General features: G+C 39.3%; 1 protein-coding gene across 2 annotated transcripts in view; it reads right to left on the bottom strand.

Moving 5' to 3' along the window:
* Positions 1-23,968, bottom strand: part of megf11 (multiple EGF-like-domains 11) — an 81,585-nt gene that overhangs the window by 27,908 nt on the left and 29,709 nt on the right. The window lies entirely within an intron of this gene.

Genomic DNA, 23,968 nt, shown 5'->3' with positions numbered 1-23,968 from the left:
GTGTTATTTAAATTAGAAGGTTAAGTTTTGTGAGTTTCTTTTTTAATTTTACTGTCAATAAATGCCAAAAAATATCAAAACCAACAATGAATTGATCCTATTAATACTGTCTGTGCAATCAAAGCCTGATGCAGCTTGTTCCTCTGCGCCATGGAGCTCAATTGTCGTCAAAAAACTATTAAAAACACATCAATGAGGCAATCTGTAGCACTGGGTAACATGTTTCTTCATTACAGAGAACATGGGCACTATAGTTTATTTTCAGTCAATCTCACATACACCATCGTGCTGCTGTAGCTAAATACTCAAATACCAGTGGACCACAACATCACAACTACACTAAATTCTCCTGTATTTGCTAAAAGCTAAAATGCTCAGTTGTTTAACCCTTTCAGAACCCAATTATGTTTCAAACACAAAGAAAATATGATAATGGTGGATGTGTACCCTAAAGGCACCTATGAATTATTTGTAATAAAAAAAATAGTGATTAAAATACTTAATTGTCCTTTTTTTCTTCTGTTCTTTCCAGTGGAGTAAAATTAGACCTTTTTTTCATTATTTATCCATTTATCCATTAATGAATGCATATCGATGTAAAAGTGACGTTTTAAAACACTTTGCATATATATTTTTGAATGATATTAACAACATTTTAAAATATAAAATGTAATTATCTTCAGAAATGAGAAACATTATAAGTTGCTGTATCATGGAAAAAACAAATCAGAGCAGAATAGTCCTTTGGGGTATATTCATTTCCCTTTTCTTAAAATGATTATAGAATTTGAAAAAACCCCACAAGATATATATTTATGACCCAATTTACATGTTGAGTAATAATTGGGCTTCTTTGTTTGAGCCACAAACAAGTTTTAAGAGATGGTTTTGGTCTGTTCATGGGGATTTTCCACAATAATATCACCAGCCATATGTTTTAAAATTCGTTCAATGTCTTCCCTCCTGTTCAGGGTCATAAGCTGCAGGAGTGTATCCAAGCATGCCTTGAGCAAAAAGCAGAAGAACAGGTTGCTATCCATCACAGAGCTTACAACCTCAGAAAATCATGAGCGCACACTCAAAGAAAACAGACACACAAACACCAAAGAACATGCAAACTTCACACAGCCACAAATCAAAATGAGACTGCGTGTGTGACCACTGAGCTTCTGTTTCACACCTACAAATACTCCTCTGGCATGTAAGACAAATATATAGCCAGCAACACAGCAGAACAAAATTCATATCACCTGTCAATATGCACCTTTCAAAACATTCATCAAACTGAAACCGAACCTGTTGGTGCCACAGAGAAGTGACTAAACAAAGCTTCTGGCTGAAAAATACACTGCGTAGGACAACCAGTACAGCTGCTTTACAGACAGGTTGCTCAATCAATTTGATCATTTGTCTTTCTTTAAAGTCCCCCTCCAGACACAGTTTAAAGAATGTAAAAATACTTGTGTGTGTTGCTTTATATGGTTTTCCCACATAAAAAGTAAAAAACAACTGTGAGATGGTATTGGAAGCACATCTGCTTTTTCTTCTTTAATGAGACATTCAGGATTCTTGGCCTTCACCCTTGCTATTGCTAAAGGAGCAGAGTTGGCCAGCAACTGCAGCTATTTTTTCCCTTGTTTCTTTTCCTGTTTTTGCACAGTTGTGACATACCTTATGTAGCCTGCATGCTAAACGCTTGAATCTCAGATTGTAGTGAAGTGCACAGACATCTCCCCCTTCAGCAGAGAAATGTAAACAGACTCATGTGACAACTTTTCACAGAGACGAATCAGTATAGTCAAGGTCAGACATTTTAGGGGACATAAACATAAGAAGAAGTCAATTCAATTCAAATTCTGGTGCAGCAGGAAAATAGGAACATATTGAATGTAATAATAATAATAATATTTTTTATTTATAGAGCACTTTTCAAAACACATTTTACAAAGTGCTTTACAAAGGCAAGTTAAAAACAGACAAAAATATCAACAGATAAACGTAATGTTAGTGTAGTAATACCAACGCTGTCGAATAAGAAAATGACAACATTCTGTACAATTAAAAGACAGTTCAAGGTAAGTTCAAGTTCAAGTAAAATCAGGAAAGGCTCTCCCATAAAAGTCTGTTTTAAGAAGAGACTTAAAAGAGATCACTGACTCAGCCAACCTGTTTTCCTCGGGCAGGTTGTTCCAGAGCCTCGGGGCCCTGACTGCCGACGATCTGTCCCCCCTAGTTTTCAGCCGTGCCTCTGCAACAGTCAGGAGACCTCTGCCCGAGGATCTCAAAGTACATACTGGTGTGTCAGGTGTTAAAAGGTCAGAGATGTAGCAAGGAGTGAGGCCATGAAGGGCCTTAAAAGTAATCAGTAAAATCTTAAACTCAATTTTAAACATACTGGGAGCCAGTATGAATGAACGGACTGGAGAATGTCCTCTGAATACTCTGCAGGGCTTGTATATTCTGTCCTTGTAAAAAAAAAGGTATATAATGATTCATATTACACATTCGTTTGACACTTCGCGACTAAAGTTATGCTTTTGAGATGAGAAACTGCCTCCTACCAAATCAATGAGAATAATAAATTAGAAAAATAACTGTCTTTGAACATTAACCACTGCCCTCATCATTAAGACAAACTTCTTACACATCATTCAGGTAACATCCTGCTTACTGTGGAGGTCTTATTCTCCAGCTAACCTTAGCTATCATGACTTTAGTCAAGCTTGTTTACTTAAAAAAGCTGCCTGAGGGTTGACGAGAGCAAGGCTGCAACTATTATTTTTAGGGGTGCACCGATTGCAATTTTCTGGCCGATCACCGATTTTTAAAAAGCCTGACCTGATGATTCTGATTTTGGCCGACACAGATTTTTTTATAACTCACAGCTGAATCTTCAATGTTTGAATCTTATTTGATTTAAAAACAATAACACAGCAGTATTTTTCTTTAACACAATCACAATGTCTGAGGTAGTTAATAAAATATTGAACTTAAAATACATAGCAACAATTTACAGGACAAACTAACAAAAGAACTGCAACCATAAATAAAGTGTCCTGAGTTTTTGGTTTCGTTATAGTACAATATACATACAACTAGAAAATTTCCTCTGGGGAAATTCTAAAAGGGCCACAGGGGCTACTGCCGGTGTGTGTACACTATGATGAGATTCTTCAGAGATTTCAAACAATTAATACTAGTAATGCTATAATACTATATAATATACAAGGAGCACACCTACAACAAGCATTCCTTTTCAAGTATTTATTTATACAGCAACCTATGCCCTTAAACCTCAACATGTGTGTGTGTGTGTGTGTGTGTTTGAAGCATGTGTATCTGGAGGAGTGTGCGCACTTACGTGCATGTGTATGTGCGTGTATCTGTAACTGTAATCACAGCAAAGATCAAAGGCAATCAGAGCAAAGATCAAAGGCAATCAGAGCTGAGCAATCGACAGAATTAACTGACACCACCTCTTCCGAAAGAGTGACAGCAGCCAGAGGTGGACAGATTGGAATTTCTGGCCTCGAACAGAAAGCAAATCCATAATACCTATCATTGATCCGACTTCACTTTGAGCGTCCTGAGTTCTTCCTAAACAGCTACATATGTTGTTTTTTTTAAGAAAAATTAAGAAATAGCTTTGTTAGAGCGATCTAAAAAAACTGTTACATCTCCCTTTTTCAGAAATCTTCCTGCGTTTTTAATATGGGAGCAAATGAGGCTGTTGGTGTGTGTTGGTGGCTCATCTGTACGTCCTACGCCCAAACTATAACTCTGACAGCTTTACCAGAGGATTGTGAGTGAGAAGACAAATTTTCCTACGTTTCTACGTATAAATTATTTCTGTAGAGTGGAATTTGTGCCCTGAAGCGCAGTTTTCAAAATTATTTTTTGACAATTTTTTCTCTTCCTCTACACTCTGCCGATGATGTCACACACTGTGACACGAACATTCCGTGCAATACACACCCATTATAATGAATTTCTCCAAAAATGATCATGGTCATTGAACAGGGTTTGATAAAAAAACTATATGACCTATCGAAACGTGGATTAATACACCGATACATAAGACTCGTGTCTACTGTTTAAAGTTTAAATGGAGTCTCTAGGTGAAGTTATGCCGGAGAAGTAGACGTTTGAAAATCCCCAATTATTGTTCTTTTTCGCTCATTTTTTTTCCGGCCATCCCATTCATTTCAATGCAAAATTTTGGGCAGTTTTCGTAGAGAAAAGTAATTGCACACTGAACTGGATGGCTCTTCTGAAGTCTGAACAGTCACAAATCACATGAAATCCGTATTTGGACAGATGTGTCTCAGTCTGATCTGCTCCAAACACTCAGATCAGTTTTGACTGTCCGTGACGTCACTCTACGCGACGCCAGACCCAGTGCGCCAGTCCGTCCCCTGACCGCATGGAGTTGTGGAGCTAGATGTCAACAATGGAGCAGTCAATGGAAGACGTCAAAAACAGCAGTACGTGGACAGAGGACGAAACGAAATGCCTCATTACTCTGTCGGGAGATGGCTCTTCTTGTCGCTGTCGCAAATATATGACGTCAGACGCTCTGACGCCGTTACTACAGCAACCTGTCAGATCAGTCAATAATGTGGCCCAGTCTGAACAGAGCCATATCTGATTTGGACACTTGCTAAAAACAGCTAAAAATCGGATTTGAGTAGGAATCTGATTTGAATCAGATTCGCCTGCAGTCTGAAGGTGCCTTAGAGGCTCTGGAGTTGAAGTATGGTTTTCACTGTAGCTAACTGTGCACAACATCAGCAGCTGAAAGCAGCATGGCTAATTAAGCACAGAGTCTCTGCTGATCATAGACATAGTGATTGCGAATTAACCAGCTTCGCTAACTGCGCATAGAGTGACTGATGCTTGTTGTAAACAAACAGAGATCGCTAAGTGAACACCTCCTGCAGCAGCAGCACATACACACTGTACTGCTACAGAGCTAACTGTAGTTAACTGCCGCTAACAGCGGCTCTTCTTAACGAGCCGGCCTCGTTAAGAAGAGTAAGAAGGAGTCGCTAGATTTGTCTTCAGTCGCTTTCTTGAAAAATAGTTGCTAAGGGGGTCTGAAAAGTTGCTAAATTTAGCTACAAAGTTGGGAGCACTGCTTCGCCTGTGGGGGGTTATTATCGAGGTAGATAAGATGCTAGATAAGATCGGTTTGACGTAAAAGAATTGCCGGCCGATAGATCGGTACACCCCTAATTATTTTTTATTGACAGTTAAGAGGAAGACTATTTTTTCTTGATTCATTCATTCATGGATTGTCGGAAAATCGTGTCCATCACGATTTCCTAGAGCCAAAGGTAATGTCTTCAAATACCTATAACATATTATTATACAAATTAATAATATAGATTTTCACTTTTTAAAGGCTAGAAGCATTAAATGATAGGCATTTTTGCAAAAAAAAAGAAAAGAAGTTATATATTAAAGAGTTAATATATCAGTTAATCAATCAACTGTCAATAAATCAATCAATAAATCCACTAAAACATTCCCACTCAAATGCAACCATAAAATTCAGACATACCATTCATTCATTATCCCGATCCGCTTATCCACACTCGGGTCGCAGGGGGCTGGAGCCATAGGGGCTGACATTGAGCGAGTGGCAGGGTACACCATGGACAGGTCGCCAGACTATCACAGGGCTGACATATAGATACAGACAATCACGCTCTCATTCACACCTACGGGCAATTTAGAGTCACAAATTAAACCTAAGTGCATGTTTTTGGACTGTGGGAGGAAGCCGGAGTACCCGATGAAAACCCACACTGACATGGGGAGAACATGCAAACTCCACACAGAAGAGCCGCAGGCGGGAGGCGAACCGGTGACCCTCTAACTGTGAGGCGAGAGTGCTACAATATGTTTAAAAAAGGCTAAAAAACTTAAGTGATTTCAGCACTACAAACAGCCTCGTTGGCATTACACATTGAGTCATTACATTCAGTGATAATATCACAAATATTGATGCACGCTTGAGGGGATTTATCTCAAATTCCTGGTATTTCCCCTGTAGCAGGGTTACTAAATCTCTGCATTACAAACAAGGTAAATAAAATGATCAATCAAGCGCAAAATGTAGCTCTGTCACTCAAAAATGAGTGAAGTCCAGACTGAGTACATGTGATGTTAATATAGCAAAACCATCATAGTGGAAGGCACGAACAACACCCTGAAATTAAGCTGCAAAAGAGGAAGCAAATGTGCAAGCTGTTCACACCTCGAGAGGGAAGAGCAGAAGAGGATGCAAAGATTAAGAACAAGGAACGAGGGATTTTTACATATAACAGTTTGTTACTTGGATTTATTTAACACCTTTTTCAGGTGCAACTCCAGCAGTCAGCTGTCGAAACGGGCAGTGGGAAAAAAATGTTTCTGGAGGCAGTGAAACTATCAAACTGCTGTAGCTCTGGTGACAAAAAACAAACTTTGCTTAATGTACTTTTAACTGACTAATTGTATTGAATTTGGCTTAATAGTTCAGAGAGCTTCAATTTGATGGAATAACACCTGGATGAGACAATGTGCATGCTGTGTGACTGTGCAAATACACAGACCCCAGAGGTGTCATCCCTCAGTAACAATGAATAGCAAAATTAGTCCTCCCAGCCGCTTTGTAATATTGGCACTCAAGAAAATTGGTTAAGTTATATAACCGAGCTGCTTTACATGGGTTAGTGTAAATAGCTCAGTGACATTACTAAGTGCTACCTAAGGTACCGATGTAAAACAAGCAATTCCCACAATCCTAAGGGGATGTCTCTGTTTAGAAAAACTCAATATGTCCCATAAAGTGCGAGCAAATAGCTAATCTTCAAGGTTAAATGAACGACCAGCTTTTATGTGAAGAACAATCGGTACTCAGCTGGGGAAGTCGGCAGTCTTCACTCTCGCCAGGGTAATTGTTCTTTCGAGGATCTAGTGGTGATTTAAGTGATTGCTATGGCCTTATGTCTCTCCAGCAGCAGCAGCAGCAGCAGCAGCAGCAGCTGTATTGCCTCACATAAAAGCCCAGCTTGAGATCCAGGCCGGCACAGCGGCCAGGACGGTGAATATTCCACTATTGATTCTCACATCATCGCAGACTCAGTTGTAAATGTAAAGACACGGCTCCCCCTACTTGCATGCTCGCTTTGCCAGAGCTGTGATCAGCCAGAGTGGGAGCTTAATGAACTCTGTTTCATGGTCTGCACTGGAGCTTGTTTTTCCAGGTACACAGCAGGAAGATGATCAGCCTTTCCCTGATACAGACAGGTCTGCCCTGAAGGGGGTCCTGAAACTCGGGGCTAACTCAGTATTACTTCTGCGGTCAGTCAGACTAGAGGCCACATTACAGGGCTCGCATTGATTTGATCTAATCTGCTCCTGGCCTCCAGTCTGGCATGAATGAGTTCCCTGAAGGTTGAGCTGCTGCCACGCAAACGACCCTGGCACATTAAATCTAAGGTGTGTGCAGGCGGCCGGGGTAATGGATGAGCAGTTTAGCTGCAACTTGGTTTAGCACTCTATAAGCACTCATCAGAGCTCCCTCAGCTCAACAGTGCTCCCTCAGCACAGCACAAAAACAGGCAGTGCCTAAATAACTGGAGGCCTCACCGCCTCTGGTTTTAGCTGCAAACCTTGACCACATGAATAAAGAGTGCATTTTATATTCTTACATGTATAACTCAAAATATGATGTCAGTAAAAAAATACCCAGAGAGGCAGAGAAAAACAGAAATAAACCAAATCTATCCAACGCTTAATTTGCAGACTTTTCTGGTGCTTAGGAGCTCAACAAATGTTACCATTTGAAGTTTTAAACCTTCTTTAGCTTGCAGTTAGAGGCCTCAGCACATTGAGAGCAAAGCCCATTATCTCGCTGTCTCTCTCCTACACAGAGGTTCTCAAACTTTACCCAGTAGTCTCTCACTTCCCAGCTCTGACAGCATTTAACTGTGATTAAGGAGTCAGAGTTCACGATGAGCTGCGGGCAAAACCAGAGAGAAACAGCAGAAGAAAGTAGCATGTAGCATGAAGGCTTCGGCTTCTAGAGAGTACAGCAAACTGTGTGAGGTGATGAGGACCCCCTGTGGGTTGTGGTGTGTAGGCAGCGAAACCCACACAAGTCTGAAGCCAGAGAAACTGCAATACAACCCATTAACTGGTCTGGCCTGGGTCAGTGAGCCTAACCAGAGGACACATACACTAGTCAGCCCAGACTCTCAGAGCTCATAATGCATAACAGTTGGAATGTGGATAACCTCACATACACGGGGAAAGGTCCAATCCCAAGGTACTGCTGGGTATAATCCCCTTGGCTGGAACAAAACAGATCACATTGAGGGGTACCGGCAGATAGTAAACTTCTGAAGGTGATGTCCAAAGAATAGGCTGAGAGAGCCATCGTGGTGGTTGCTGAGCTTTGAAGTGTGCTCAAGAGTCTGGATGATCAGGGACTGGCTGGAACAGGATTAAAACCAAAGAGCTTTTTGCAGCCGACTTCATTCTGAAGTTCTCCTGAACTTGGCCTCTTCAGCAAAATGTTTGTCGCTGTTCTCTTCGAGGGGGGAGTCTGTGCCACAGAAAGCCTCTCAAAGCTAAATTCAAAATGAGAGCCTGAGTCAAGCTCTTTAAACACAGAATATCTCTCCCCATTCAAATGGCAAAAGAGTTTTAAACTTCATTTATTCAGCTGGACGCAGGCAAACTTCAATTTGAATCACAGCTGGACTGGTATAAACACTCGCCACTCGAGGTGGTGAGTGCAGACAGTTGCTTGCTGCTTTGCCAACTAGGAAAACCACATTATTGCTATTGGAATATTTGGCACACAGCCCGACTTCACTCCCCACTGCCTGAGTCACTCACTGTCACATAACTATTATTAACACACACTGTTGACACTCGGGGAATAACTCAACTCATACAAGACATTAGAAGGCAAAATGCTCTGGCTCCTGAGAGCCTTTTTACTCCTCGCTCACTCTTTAGCAGAGCTTGTGGCAAAGCAAAGCAGCGTGACTCATTGTCTTGACGAGTCTCCTGCATTGCCTCATGAGAAGAGTGCACCTCGGAGTTTCATATTGTCTGATTCTCGCTTTGTACCATTAAGCTTTGTTCATTTTCTTTTTCTTCCTTGACAGATCTGAATTTTCAAATTACACTCCATGACCAGAATTAATATGGGCAAGTCACCATTTCAAAAACGCCATGAAGAGACAGGCTTTCTTTACAGATTTTCAAGTGTTAAAATGATAATTCTTAAAGGGACAATGAAACAATTCTGCCTACAATTTAGCTGACACAAGAATGTGTAATATTCTGCTCTTCAGTCAATATGAGCTATTTGTAATAGGAGTTATTCAATAAAAGCCCGACTCAACATTCAGCTATTCATCACAGCTCCCCGACTCAATGACGCAGACTAATAGAGTGAAAAGACGACAGGACTGGTACCAGGGTCTTGAGGGAAAAGTGATGATTGTTGTGTAAAGTGGTAAATTTGCATTGAGTGATAAATGTCTCTCAGCTTTGTTAAACTTGCGGCTGTAAAAGCTTCCGATACGCTACAAGACAGGCCCCACTGTCCCCTCCATGTTCTGCTGACACCTATTACACTGTTATTTATTAGTCCTCAGAAAACCCAGACACGACAAGTAAACAGTTCAGATACATCCCTGTGAGCTTGACAAATGAATTTCTAAATATACAGACGAAACTGCCAATAGTCATGGGGGCAGTTCTGCTGAATTGGAATAACAACGCGCTGCAGCTTCTGCTGTTGGGCGTGTCGTTTGTCCTGCCCTAATTCATCTTAGCCGAGCCCTTGTGAGTTCACATTCCCCTGGGGGAAAGAGCAGCACAGTACCAAACCTACAACACAACACAGAGACTCTCTTAACAGAGCCTGCTGCTCACACTGTTCGCCATAATGCACCATATGCTCCCTCCTGATACCCCCTTGCAGTTCGATAAGAAGTAACAAGATCTGACTGTTGCCTATTTGAAACTACAAACTAATGAGTGAATAACTTAATTCTGTAAGGGCTATACATTACTGATTAAAAAGTCTGGCCTGGTTGTTTATCCTGAGGAGGATCTGATCATTTGTCCAAGTTCTATTCAGGATGTGAACCCGGATCAATAAGAGCCGCGCAGGTGCCAGCCGGCTCCTCCGCAGCGCGGCTCTAACAGGGTTAACAGGGCCAGTGGTTGACCAAGACAGACAAGGCCAGGTCATTCCATGCTGTATTCAAAACAAGCACTTAGGAGTGATGCAACTTAAAACAACAGCTCTCTCTTTCTAATAAAACGGGCTGTGTTGAGTGGTAATGTAAGCAGCCTGTGAGAGATGCTTTTGCCTCAGTGCAGTAAACCAGTCACTTGTTCAACAGAACCTGACACGGCTCATGAAAGCTTCTGGATCAGCAAATTGTTACACAGACCACTGCTCCTTCCAATTAATAATTTACCCTTCACCCCGTCCTGCAGAAAACAAACCCTTTGCTCTCTTGCCACAGGACAACAACAAAAAGCAATCAGAGCAGAGGTGGACGTTTATCTACAGTACACACCAATACACAGTGACTGGGGTATAAATAAAGCCACGATTGTACTGCATCACATACACCAGCGCACGCAAGTCTGGGGCAGCGCGTGGCCACTCAGAAAAACAATGTCAACCCGATAAAACCGACTGTTACCACACTTATTTGCACACATTGATTTCCTATTTTCAATTATTAATTCTAATTAGGATGAAGTAGAATGTGCCATGGGGCAATAGCAGTCGATGTGAAGGGGTGCGGTCGCAGAGTGGAGACTGATGTACGTTCATATAATGCCAATAGGGGCACCCCCCATCAGCTTCATGAGGAAGTCAAAGAATCAGCAGTGCAATATCTCATGAATGTGTGTTGATTCAGCTGTGCGTGTTTACAATTCAGATTCTCTGTGCAGAAGAAGCAACAAAGTGCAGTTTCTCAAGTACGGCATTCAAGCACGATTTTGAGGTACTTGTTGTTTTGTATTATCATTTAATGCTACTTTAAACTTGTGCATATCTGGAGCAATGGTTGCACTCAGCTCCACAACATTTTAAAGCTATAGTTATTACTGAGCTTTTAAGATTAAGATTGTGCACATGAAAAATATCATCAGTTAATAAAATAAGATACAGTCAAAGATAAAACTAACAAACAGTATGTAAAGCAGGTAAAACCTCAATTCAGTGCAATATTAAAGTGCTGCTTGGATATGAATGCATCAATAATGCCACTGGAACATTCATGTCCTTCTTGGGCGGTCCCATTTGCTAAGTTTGGAAGTCATATTTTGTTTTTATTTTTGTCATATATGTATGAGTGTTTAAACAACACGTTTAAAGCCATTTTGAGTATTAGCATGGCAACAAAAAGCAAAGAAAACAGATTAGGTGAGCATGAAACGTAATCAGAAACTCCTTTTTCTGATTATTCTGATAGCACATGAATACAGCACAAATGTCCCATGTTGCAATGTTAACAAATGTAAAAAAAAAAATAAACAAGTAAGCATTTCCTAAGCGGGGTAAAACTACTTTAACTCCAGAAAACGATCTGACTACTTTTTACACCACTGCTGGTAAATGAGGAAACCCTAACCCATGTTTAATAAACCACGTTAAAAAAGGCACTGTGAAAGCCAGAGCTGATTTATTATTTTTCATATGTCCAAAAGATCCAGTAATAAACAGCTAGAAGAAGAATACAAAGACTTAAAAACGGTGTTCCATTTGATAATACCCGTCTTTGAAATGTGAGAGGATGAAATTAATTAAGTTAGAGGTGCCCAAGATTTCCTGATGAAATAGAAAGTAACACATCAAGTCAAGATGAGATGAACAAATCTTGGGCACATGGGTAATCCTTCATCTCACAGCCTCTGGTGGTTTACAGTAGTAACATCACAGTGTGCTCTTTCACCTGTACGTTCTTTCATTAGAGTGAGGCTTCAGTGTGAGGGGCTATTGTTGTGCTTCAGGTATTCTAATGAGAGAATTATGACTGACTTGATTTGCATAATTGGGCTTAATAAACGAGGCACTAAACTAGAGAAAGCTGTGGCTCTTTAATTTGTGCACATGTTACAACTTAGTTCACGCCTATGTGCATAGTATGACTTCTGTAGTCACCTAATAGCAGAAAAAAAATCATCCCATTCACAAATTTTGATGTATTGTAAATATTACAACATAAGGAGATTTCCATGTTTTTTTTCTTTTCAAACAGAGGAGGCAGAAACAGTCATAGGTGAATCTAGGACTTGCTATCAGGGAGTGTCAGCTTGAAAGAGATTTTTTAAAGCGGCCTGTTTTAACATCAACATGACATCAATTATCTATGTATGTACCAGACTGCTGTACTGAATATAGCTGATTATAAAAGCAGGTTTTGTTTGCTACATTACCAAATAAAAGAACCAATATTAGCACCAGTGCAGCTTGCCACACTATATGGACACCTGCAGGCTGCAGCTGTCTACCCGAACCCTTCAGGGGAGCACACTACACGCTACATTCAACATCACACCATGGAAAAACATTCATCTCAGCAGGTTTCTGACACAAGGGACTATTACGCACAAATAAACAGCACTAATCGAGTGATCCAGTTAAATGTAGCTACTCTTTGTACAGCCCAGAGTGTAAATATCATTTTAACACTAATTGTATTATTTTGTGTCCGTTTCCCACTGGATAAAATCACTCGTGTTTTTTTTTTTATTGTACAAAAATAAAAAATAAAAATATAGTGATTTATTTTTGCAGTAAGTGTGTGCATTATTCCATCTTTCTAATTTATAGAATAGGCACTTCTGCCTATACTTTAGGTTCATGTATGCTCATGAACTTGTGGGCGTTTAAGTGTTATGCAACAATTCAACAACTTTTTCTAAGTGCAACCTAAAACAAGTTCTATAGTCTGCCAGTGTCATGTGAGCCATGACATCTTTACTAAAATGTGTACTGACTTTCTGCTGTTGATTGGGAATTGACGTGAGAAACACATTTTCCCAATTATTTCCAACACCACCTGAATGCAGCACGGATGCCACTCATCTCAAAAATTGGGCCAGTATTTTTTCCGTAATCCATCTGATAATTGAACTGAGCTGAAAACATGACCTCTTTGGCAGCAGTAACTATAAGAAAAACTGATTTTTGTTGCTGGCTTCCAATATGAGTAGGACTGCACAACTTTCTTTACCTGAAAATGTACCTCAGTTTTCATTAAATTAAGTATTTTCAGTACCAAATGCACTAAACCTATTTAGGTTTGAAACATGGCACTTTAATCCTTCATAGGGAACAGTGGTCAGCTTGAATTCATGACAGTTATATTTAATGACAAGTTTTCACAGTGGTAAATGTTCCAACACGTCCACAGAAATGTCTTAAATCACTCCTACACCATAATTCAAACTGACTACCCGTACGCTCAGCATGTCGCAAAAACATATTTTGCCATTATTTGACTCATGTTGTGAGCAGCGAACATTATTGCTGTAGTTTGCTCTCATACCTACAAATGCTACAACATATAAAACCAGTGGATTTTGCTGTGTTTTGGCACTTTCTGGCAAAATTACAAGTCTTTGGAACATATCTACAATATAGTCAATAAAAGATGGCTGTGCTGCAGGAGAGGATGGAAATGCACTCAAGCTTAACTACACAGCTGCTTCTCTCTGTGAAGGAGCAAACTGTAAACTTTGTACTGATGCCTCCTAAACTTAACAAGTTTGGGACAGAGCAAAGATACAAAAAGAAAAAGACGGCTTTTAACGTCCTTAAGCCCGTGAAAGCTTGCTCTTTCCTTCCTTCAACACAAATGACTAAATGCACAACAATCAAAGTCACAGTCAAAATTAGAAAAATAAAGTATATCACAAAAAAACTCAGCTAATCTCCCACCCACTTACTTCAAACTTAGTAAGTAATTGATTAAGAAAATAAGTTTTCACGGCTTTTGAATATCCCTGATTGATTTTGCTTTGCTCCAAATGTTGTAAAGGTCAAAAGGTCGACTTAACTGGTGTTCTTTTCCAGGTTTTTTGAAATGGGAACGTCCACTCAAGGGTTAGCAAAAAGCAGCCCCGTAGGTTACCACAGTGAGCTGTGAGCGTTAGCACTAGCTGAGTCAATATCACCTCTGGCATGTTTGGAAAGTATTGCACAGAATATAACGTAACTGTTGTGGACGGCACATTGGATCAGAAAGTCACACAATAAAACTAACTAACTAACCAATCAGGTTAGCGGTAATCTTAGACCAGCCACCAGTTTTTCTGTAATGAACACACTGTAACTGATATGGATACTTTTTTTAGTATATGTGTCCTTTTTTAGGTGGATCCCCTTCAAAACAGTACATAATCATTCTCTCCAGAGCCGTCAGACTCCTTTGAGCCTGTACTGCCGTTTGTACTGATACACTTTATATATATATGTATATATATATATATATATATATATATATATATATATATATATATATATATATATATATATATATATATATATATATATATATATATATATATATATACACACACATATATACATATATACATATATATATATATACATATATATATATATACATATATATATATATATACATATATATATATATACACATATATATATATATATATATATATATATATATCCATAGCCAAATGGCGGTACAGACTCAAAGGAGTCTGACGGCTCTGGAGAGAATGATTATGTACTGTATATGTAGCAATGTCATCATCAAAAAACCTATGTCAGGTCAAGTAGCAAAAAGGTTTCAGAGCTACAGAATGATATATAAAGCTCAAAATAAAGCTAACACTTTATTAAATGTTGGTTCTTTGCTTTCAATGAGCTGTGTTTTAACCTAGTATACTTACATTCTGTATAAGAACAAACACACCTGAAGTTCTTTTTAGCCAAATAACAACTTTTAAACATTTAAAGACATTTCTACAATTGTACAATGTCATTTAGCTGACATTTTTATCCAAAGTGATGTACATTTGAGAGCTACAATTAGTTAATTAAACCTGACCACTTTAAGTGATTGAATCAAACAATATTGGCCCATCACAGATGTATCGGTTTCTATCAGTATTGGTCTATAGGTTTTCTGAAATGCACCGGTATATATCCTTTTCACAGAACATAGTGTTAGTTTTCTATTTTATTTCTTCTTTGAATGTCAAGCAATTGACTGTTACTGAACATATAGTACTGATGTTTATTTAGATATTTATTTTATTTGTATTCTTTATTTTCTCTGTGTTCCTTTCTAGAGTTACATTATGGAGATACATTATATGTATAATGTATAATTATGTTATAAGTGGCCCTCTGAGGACCTTTTTATCGTGTCATCTGTGCAAAATTGGTGCACAATCCACATTTAAAAGATCAATTTTAATTCCAGCTCAAAAATATATTCTATTGGCCAACACATTGGTAATTACTCTTTTTTTTTCTTCCTTTTTGATAGGTTTCGGTCTCAAAAATCCGATATCAGTTAGGCTCCACTAGTTTTTTCAAGAAAATGAAACGTTTTTTACCCAAAATTTGGGTATTTGAATGCCCTGAAGCTACGCCTATGCAGTGAATTATGAAGGAATAAACCAAAACCTATTGACCATCATGGAGAGGTGCATGAATGCAAACGAATTGAAGTTATTTTTTCTGTTTGCATGCGTTTGACCGTTTCCTTCTGTGGAGTGCGAGCAAACAGCGCTCTTCAGTTGTTTAGTCAAACTAATGATTTTATGTGTCTAACATGTCACAGTGTATGGATCTGTCCTTCACTGTTGACACAAACATGATTTAGCTTGAAGACGGACAATCAGTGTGCCTCTCCACCTACCAAATTAATCCCAACAACACAGAAACACACACAAACATGAGGATAATTGCTTTTTAATGGTCTCACATTATGCAAATGCTCATCATGAGGCCATAAATCTTTGGAGGAGTTCTACCTGCCTGACCACCAGTAATGCCAGCAGACTGACAGGTTATATTATATGGGGAAAGTTGGAAGGCAAACACTTTACTCTGCCTCCGTCTACTTATCTGTGCAAACACACACCTTAGCACTGTGCATTTAAATTATTTAAACTGTCACAAAAAAGCAAAAAATGTATTTTCACAAAACTCCCGCTTGATTGATATTTATATAAAAAGTGTGAAATGTGGTATAGCAGTATGTGTAATAACCTACTAAATCAGTGCTGGATCCTGTGAAATATTCAAATATGTTAAAAAATAGAAGTTTGAAAACCACAGCAGTGTCTAATGCGCAATTAGGTATAAAGAGCAGCGGCAGTGGATGGATAGATAGCTGGTACAATATGAAAGGACAGAAACAGGAAAACATCTCTAGCCTTTGATTAACACTGAAAAACTGTAGATTAAGGGTTTTTCTTTTATACCATCATCTCGCCAGGATAATGTGGACCCTTTGGAGACTTCTCCCCCAAAAAAAGGAAATCCTGGAGTTCATCTCAAATGAACTGCTGGCTCTGAAAGCAGTGTTGTTCTTTCAGTCTCTGAAACTCGCTAGGCCCATGAATTATTCTCCCCGATTCTCAAAGTCAAAGTGAAGTGAAAAGTATACAACAGCAACTTAGGGAGTATTGTGCGCGCGTGTGTGTGTGTGTGTGTGTGTATGTGTGTGTATGAGAGAGAGAAAGAGTGTGTGATGGAGGGAGAAAGATACGACATTAAAGAGGCAGCTAAGAAATGAATCGAGCCATCTGGGAAGAGCAGGAGGTTCCAGCACCTGTCAGCACGGGCCATAAATCCTGAATCTCAGTCCACATGACGTTTACTATGAGTGACGGAACGGCATTTAAAATATTTAAAACAAGCGCAACAATAGATTTAATCACTGGTCACTTTTGATTAAAGTGAAGCTGTCTGGATTAAGGGCAGACAGAAGATACAAGAGAAAGAAATTTCCATCCAGAACCTTATTTCAGAGTCAAAGCAAGGACCAGTGATATTGATCCATGGACCTTAACCCTCTTTTTGTTCTGTGGCTGAGGGCGATCTTGTCATTCATACTACAGTGTGCCTTTGCCTGGAATGGTGAGTGAGTCCCAGAATCATAATACAAGCTAATGTTTAAAGTGTGAGGCTGCGGAGAATCACATGGTGTCAAGTTTCTTTGCAAATCTAATTTCTCAGGGGGGACTCATCACTTTGAGGATGCGGGTGCCTGAACGAGTAAGTCAGCATTTTCTGTCTTTTATCTGTCTAAATTCAATTGAAGGGTCCTAATGAAGTGCACGCTACAGGAGATGATGAGCTCCTATAGGTCTGCTTTTCTGCTCAGACTTAACATGTTATTGTTATTATTGGCTGACGACACGTGCTCGGCTGCTCCGTGCAAAAAGACAACTTCAGTGGCATTGACTTTGTTTTTGTTGTGGTTTTTGTTTTCAGCTTTAACTAATTTTGGATCACTTTCTGCATAACACAGATTGGATCTTCATGAATGCATCCTTGTGTCTGGTAGGCTAATGATTGCATTTCCTCTAAAAATTTCCTTTGATCCTTATCATCCAGATGCCCTTTTGTCGATGTTTAGATCCCAAGCTACATCTCTTTGTTCCACTTAGTACGCCCCAGCTATGCGATAGAGTCTCTCCGCATTTTGTCCTTTCCCTTTTTCCTCTGTGGAGAAAGCCGCCAATTTAATTGAATTTCTGGGCTTTTAATGTCTGCATTACTCTAATCAGAGGAGGGGAGAGTAGATTTGTTTATCTCGACCTTGGTGGAATTAGCAGAGGGTATTTGTGGAGATGTTAATGCTTTAAAAAACAAAAATCTGCAAGATTGTAACCTGAGCTTGTATTGATCAACTAGTCAAAGGCGCTTATAGACATTCCAGACACTGACAGTCAGATGTTGTGGAAAAAAAATAATGTGACAAAATGCTGTAAACTCACACCAAAGACGCACTATTCCCCCCTGTGATTTCACAGACCAAAGCACTGCCTTTTATATAAAACAATGCCAGTGTGGGCAAATAAATTTTATATGAGTTGACCTAGCTTCTTAGTCTTTTTTTTCTGTTTTGTGACTTCATAATATTAAGACACTAGCGCTGGATGATTCATCAGTCACACACAGAGGAAAGATAGGGCTGCCATTAAAGTAAGGTGCAGGCATTCTGCTATCTCACACAAACAACATGCAATATAACCTTCTGAGAGGGTGGCACGACTGCAGGCGAGGCAGAACACAGTGGAATGCAAAATACAACCCCAAATACCCTAGGGCCCAGAGGCAAATTTGATTAAAAGTTTGTTTTTCTTCACTCTCAACAAACGGAGGAGCTCGTCGATGCGGCACTGACAGTTAATTGGACTTGGCAGGGCCACGAGTTCATTCGTCAGCATTGTGTGGGGCTTGCCTAGGAGGAGCAGGACAATCGATGTCCCTCAGGACGGCCTGTAATCACTGCAACACTCCAATGAAGTCCAGGGTTAAACATCAGGAGATTGCAGGTGCACCAGAGGATCTGAGAAAGACTGCTAATATGCTCCCACTCCCAAAGCAAACCAAGGACACTGCAACACAGCTCCCGAAGGGCCGCGACGATACCCAGGAACACTGATACACCTTTAAGCTATTATTATGACCAAAATGATCATGAACCCAGGATCAGAGAGATGATACGGGTGTCTATAACACATATTTAGCAAATAAAATACTGTGCGAGACTTCGCATGAGTGGTATAAATCAGAGGTTCGGGTGTTGGGACTCCTTCACAAAGGGTTGCAAATTCAGTCCAAAGGGTCTTGCAATGACTGACAGGATATTGGAGGGGGAAAAAACGAGTTTCCACTACACAATATTCTGGTCTGACTTGTCATTCTGGCTTTGCATTTTTCTCTGTTACAGTAATGATACATGAACATTTCTGCATTAAAATGACTGCTGTAGATCTATGTACTATATTTTGCTGAGCTGTGTACTTAAATTATAGAAAATACATTTTAATCATGATGATGATCTGTTTCATTTGGTTGCCTGTCAATGTCAAAATATCCCTTTTGTGCATGCGTCAGCATTGTGGTTTTCCGCCAGAAGCTGTCAAAAAGTGACTTTTTATCCAGTCGTTTTTAAATATTAAATTAGGATTTTTTAATTTAATTTAGCCATTTATTTAGCCACTTGATGCCTGGATATCGCCAAGCTATCAAAGAAACAAACGGTTAACGGCAGCTGGCCTTGCAGCCCCCCAGGACGTCCTGTATATGCAGAACAGCAGAGATGAAACAATGATTTTTTTAACATGAAACTGTTTTTTCCCTGTTTGTCCATTAGTTTTGGAGAGGAGGGGAGCTGTGTGAATAATTCAGCTGCCAGTAGAAACCTCCTGAATGATGAACAGTGAAGGAATCCTGACTGGGAGTAGCTGACAGCAGGTGCTGCAGGCCACAGCTGGACCATATTAAAATTATGTCTTTTGGTATTGTTTTGATTGAGAGACCTGAAGCAGCAGAAAATTACAAATTGTGCAGTTAATTTGAGGTATATCTAGCCTTTTAAAAATTATGCAAATCAAAGAGAGAAAAAATAACTCATCCTGATAAGTAGATATACAGTATGCAACTGATTAACAGGGGTTACAAGTAGACATTGTGGCTTAAAGGTTTGGGGTCCACTGGCCTAAATCAGTGGTATTCAATAAGGAGGCTGTGGCTCAACCAAAAGCGGTCTGAGCTGAGGTGAGATGAGATGACTAATAAGGTAGGACAGAGGGAAAAAAATTCTTCTGCACACACTCTGACTTTTCTCCAGCCTTTTCCTTTTCATTGTATGATAATAAGTAGTGTTACATATTTAAAAGAAGACACTGTCTCACTTTTAAAAGGGTCACAAGCAAAGCGCCACTGGTCAAAAAAAAAGAAAAAAAAGGTGACATTGAAGCTTGGAAGGAAAAGATTTGTTACTGCTGGAGAGACTTCACAAAAAAAAAAAATGAGCAGCATTTTAACACCCCAGCAGTCTGAATCAGGTGTGTGGAATGATGTCTACCACACACTGAACTGTGAAAAGGTCATCAAAAGCAATGATCAATAAAAATCTATTGAATCTTTTGAAACAAACTTCATAAACACGGCAATGGACCACAAAATTCAAGTGTGACTTATAGACTGTGAAATGAGCCTAAAACAGCTTTGTTCTGCATTAGTATTCAGGAGATATCTTATCTCACTAAACTGTTATCATAGCATTTCAGCTATTTTAGACACACTGACCTTCTCTTAAGGACAGGAGATAAGGCGTTTTAATGTCCTTATTAAATCAAGCCATCTCTGCAGACTCTCAGAGCGGTGTAGTGTGTTCCAGGAGCTTCTCACTCTCTCTCTTACTGACTAATAAGCATCACAGTGATAATGACCAGTGGGACTGGATGCTGTGTCTGCTCTGTTCAAAGTTATCATATCATTCCGACCATCATCACAAAATGCCATGATATCCACCGGCTTTTTGTGCTCAGGTTATATGCATGGAGAGAAAGCACTCTCACATACACGCACGCACATTTTAGGCATTCTCCCAAAGGTAATGGAGCAGTGAGCTCTTGGGGAACAATAAATCCTGCTTAATGGGATGATACAAAAAAATCTTCAGAGACGGGCAAAGTCAATCTGCATACCGGGCCAATGAGGCTTACATGAACAGAAAATTTCATAAAGACATGTGTGTGCGTCAAACCAGTCGATGCATGATACTAATGTGAAAAGTCTTCGAAAGATCATGGTTGATGCTCTCAGTGAGAATATTTTAATAATATTTAACTCTTGATCAACGTTTTGCGTGCCTGTGTCCATGTCTCCAGCAGTAAAGAGGGCTGTCAGCTACAGTGCGTGTGCAACAATTCATTCGATGGACTCGCCATCAGTCAGCTGAAGTCTCGGCACAGTGATTTACACCACACATAAGTCACACGAGTCACTAAGAGACATGCGAGCAAAGATCTAAGAGGCACGCTGTCCGAGGCACATCTTAAAACATCTCTGTCAGAGCCTGAGCAGTAACATCCACACAGTCCAATTTGATCTGTTTAACAGCCACCATCAGTGTCTGTTTCTGAACTGCACACTACCAACTCAAACTAAAAATTCTCGTGTGTGAAGTACTTCCTAAGGATTGAATGACTATTATGGACAAGTCAAAGAAATGTCTTAGCTAATAAAGACGTGCTGGAAAACATCTGTAGCACAGTCCAATCAAAAGCAATAGACAGGAAAACACGTTCCATGGAAACAGGGAGTAACCATAGCATTATAAGGTTACAATTTTAGGGCATCAAACTGTATATTAAACATTAAGGGACCTGCAGATTTTTCTTGTAAACAAACAAAAGTGATGTTTATATTCAGTGTTACTCACCAAAACACTCTGTGTGCATCCTTGAGGGCTATCAAATTTCTGTCCTCATAAAACATTTACAAATCTGATTTTTAAAATACTCTAAATCATGCATTATTTGTTTCCACTGGTGTATAAACAGAATTGGGTACAGCGTTGGAGGCATGCCCGTTCATTCCTATGAAAACTGCTCAGGAGCAAATTAAGCCAAAAAATGGAAGGAATGAAGAAAAATAACTAGCTATTAGTGAACTTTTGAACTTTCAGGACATAATGATCTAAATAATGGGTTATATAAGTGTCCGAGAAGTGAATGTACCTAAAAAGAACTTAACCACTGATTAATACATGTCTCTTTCACAATCTAAGTCAAAGGGAAAAAGTCTTCTTGGACCCCATGGCATGACAGACTTGGTTGTAATTCCATAGTTTGGCCACTGTGTCAAAACGTTTGTATGCATTTATTTCATAGACTATATATAAATAAATGGCCGTGGCATCACTCGTTAGTTTGCGGACTGCCCGTTTGAAGCATCGAGTTCAGCATTACACTCGTCGCCATCTTTACTTATGTCACCATCTTGTTTTTTCAGAAACAGGGAGCAGACCATGGCTGTATCCCAAAGTCAAGGATCCTTGGTAGGATCCTTCCTTTGGTGTTGGATCCTCCAGAGCCGAGGCCAGAGTCCTTCCTTTCACTGGTATAACACACAAATGGATCAGCCAGTGTGCAGCTGGGCGTCGTTGGACGGTCCTGCTTAAATTCAGAGCCGCAATTTCAAAACCAGTTCACAACATGAATGTGGCTTTGGCATCAGCAGTCTTCCACATATTTGTGGAAATGGAAGAAGAGGCTTTAAAGTTGAATCTCCACAATTTAGCAAGTTAAAGCCACAAAGTGGATTAAGCCTGAATAGTTCACTGATCCTGGCTGAATTTGACCGCTTCTCAGTTTTATAAAACCAGCGGCGCATAACTCACCATGGAGATGTGTTCTGATTGTCTTGTTTAATTTTACAGTACAGTACAACAGTTATTTATGAATAACAATAACGGATAATAGCGGACTGTCTGTCCCTGTTAACACAATAAACAAAAGACCGGTGTGTGCAGACCTTGGAATTTGGGCAAAAGAAGGACTCTGTCCTTCAGTGTATGTCAGTGACGTAGTATCCTTCAATTTCAGCCATTTGAGGATCCTTCCTTGACATTGGGATACAGCCCATATTTGGACTGTGGAGGAGTGAGAGGGATCTGACGACACTGCACTACACGCCTCTCAACAACCTGACTGAGCGAAGTCGCTGCCTGTAGCATTAACTGGGCTGTTCATTTTGGCTAGCAAAAAACAAAAACAAAATATGCTACTTACCTATAAAAAATTAACAGCAACTCCTTGGAGTGTCTATTAGTACAAACAAATACTGAACAAAACATTTGCAATGAACAAAATGTTCAAATAAACTGTCATTAAGTGAAAGGGTCAAAATTATGAGACCAAACCGGTAAACGTCCTTTCTTTAAAAAAATAATAATTAATTGACACGTTGCTTATCTTGCTCGCTTTGTTAGTGACCTGTTAATCAAAGGTAGCCACACCTCATACAATACAATTCTTTATCTTCTATTTTCTTCTAAATGGGGCCATTATTTATACTATTAACATCAAATTGTCCTGAAGAATATTTTTACTAGTGATTGAGACCATAGTGTTGTCCAAAAAAAAATCCTGAGGTAATAAATCAAGTGAGAAGTTGTCTCATTTTATATTGAAATTAATGGACTCAAATGCTTCTGCAGCAGCTGTCAGCGCCCCCTGCTGGAATTTTTGGTAGAAAGCAGCTTAAGGCACTTCCGGGTTTGCCTCTAGTCCAGTCCAGCCATAGACATCTGGCAAATGTTCAACCAGGCTCAACTTCATATACACCAGTCAAATACATGCAAGCACATGTTCCTGGTTAATTTCTTTGTACTGTATTAAGGCTGGGCGATATATGGCCAAAATCTTCTATTTGGATATGGTAATAGAATTGAATATAGGTAATTTAATATCTCGATAATGATCTCTATTATGATATAGCATGTTTTCTGTTAATTCAATAAATAAATAGTCTATGTGAAATCCTGAAAATCCTATTCATTTCTTTAATGTTTACTCCTTTGTGAATTCATTTGAGTAGATTAGAGTATTTCTTTCTATTTATTAGATTAATTGGTACAATTTCACTCCTGCTTGCCAGGATCACAGTGTAAAGAGTCTTACAAATGATGTAAATTTTGCCGTAATAAAGTCACGCTGCTAGTTTTTCAACATTGCGATACAAATTATATAGAAAATATGTGACATAATTCAACATCCTTATATCATGATGATACATAGCATCATATTGCCCAGCCCTACAGCACAATCTACTGTTTAACTCATAACATCAAAACATTTGCTGCTGTGATATCATTGTAATGTTTTGTCTCAGAGACACACTAACAGGCATGCAGTAACT

This window comes from Centropristis striata, chromosome 6, assembly GCF_030273125.1.
Source record: "Centropristis striata isolate RG_2023a ecotype Rhode Island chromosome 6, C.striata_1.0, whole genome shotgun sequence".
Classification (NCBI taxonomy): Eukaryota; Metazoa; Chordata; class Actinopteri; order Perciformes; family Serranidae; genus Centropristis; species Centropristis striata.
The sequence above is the reverse complement of the archived record's forward strand: the minus strand, read 5'-3'. Positions and strand labels throughout refer to the sequence as shown.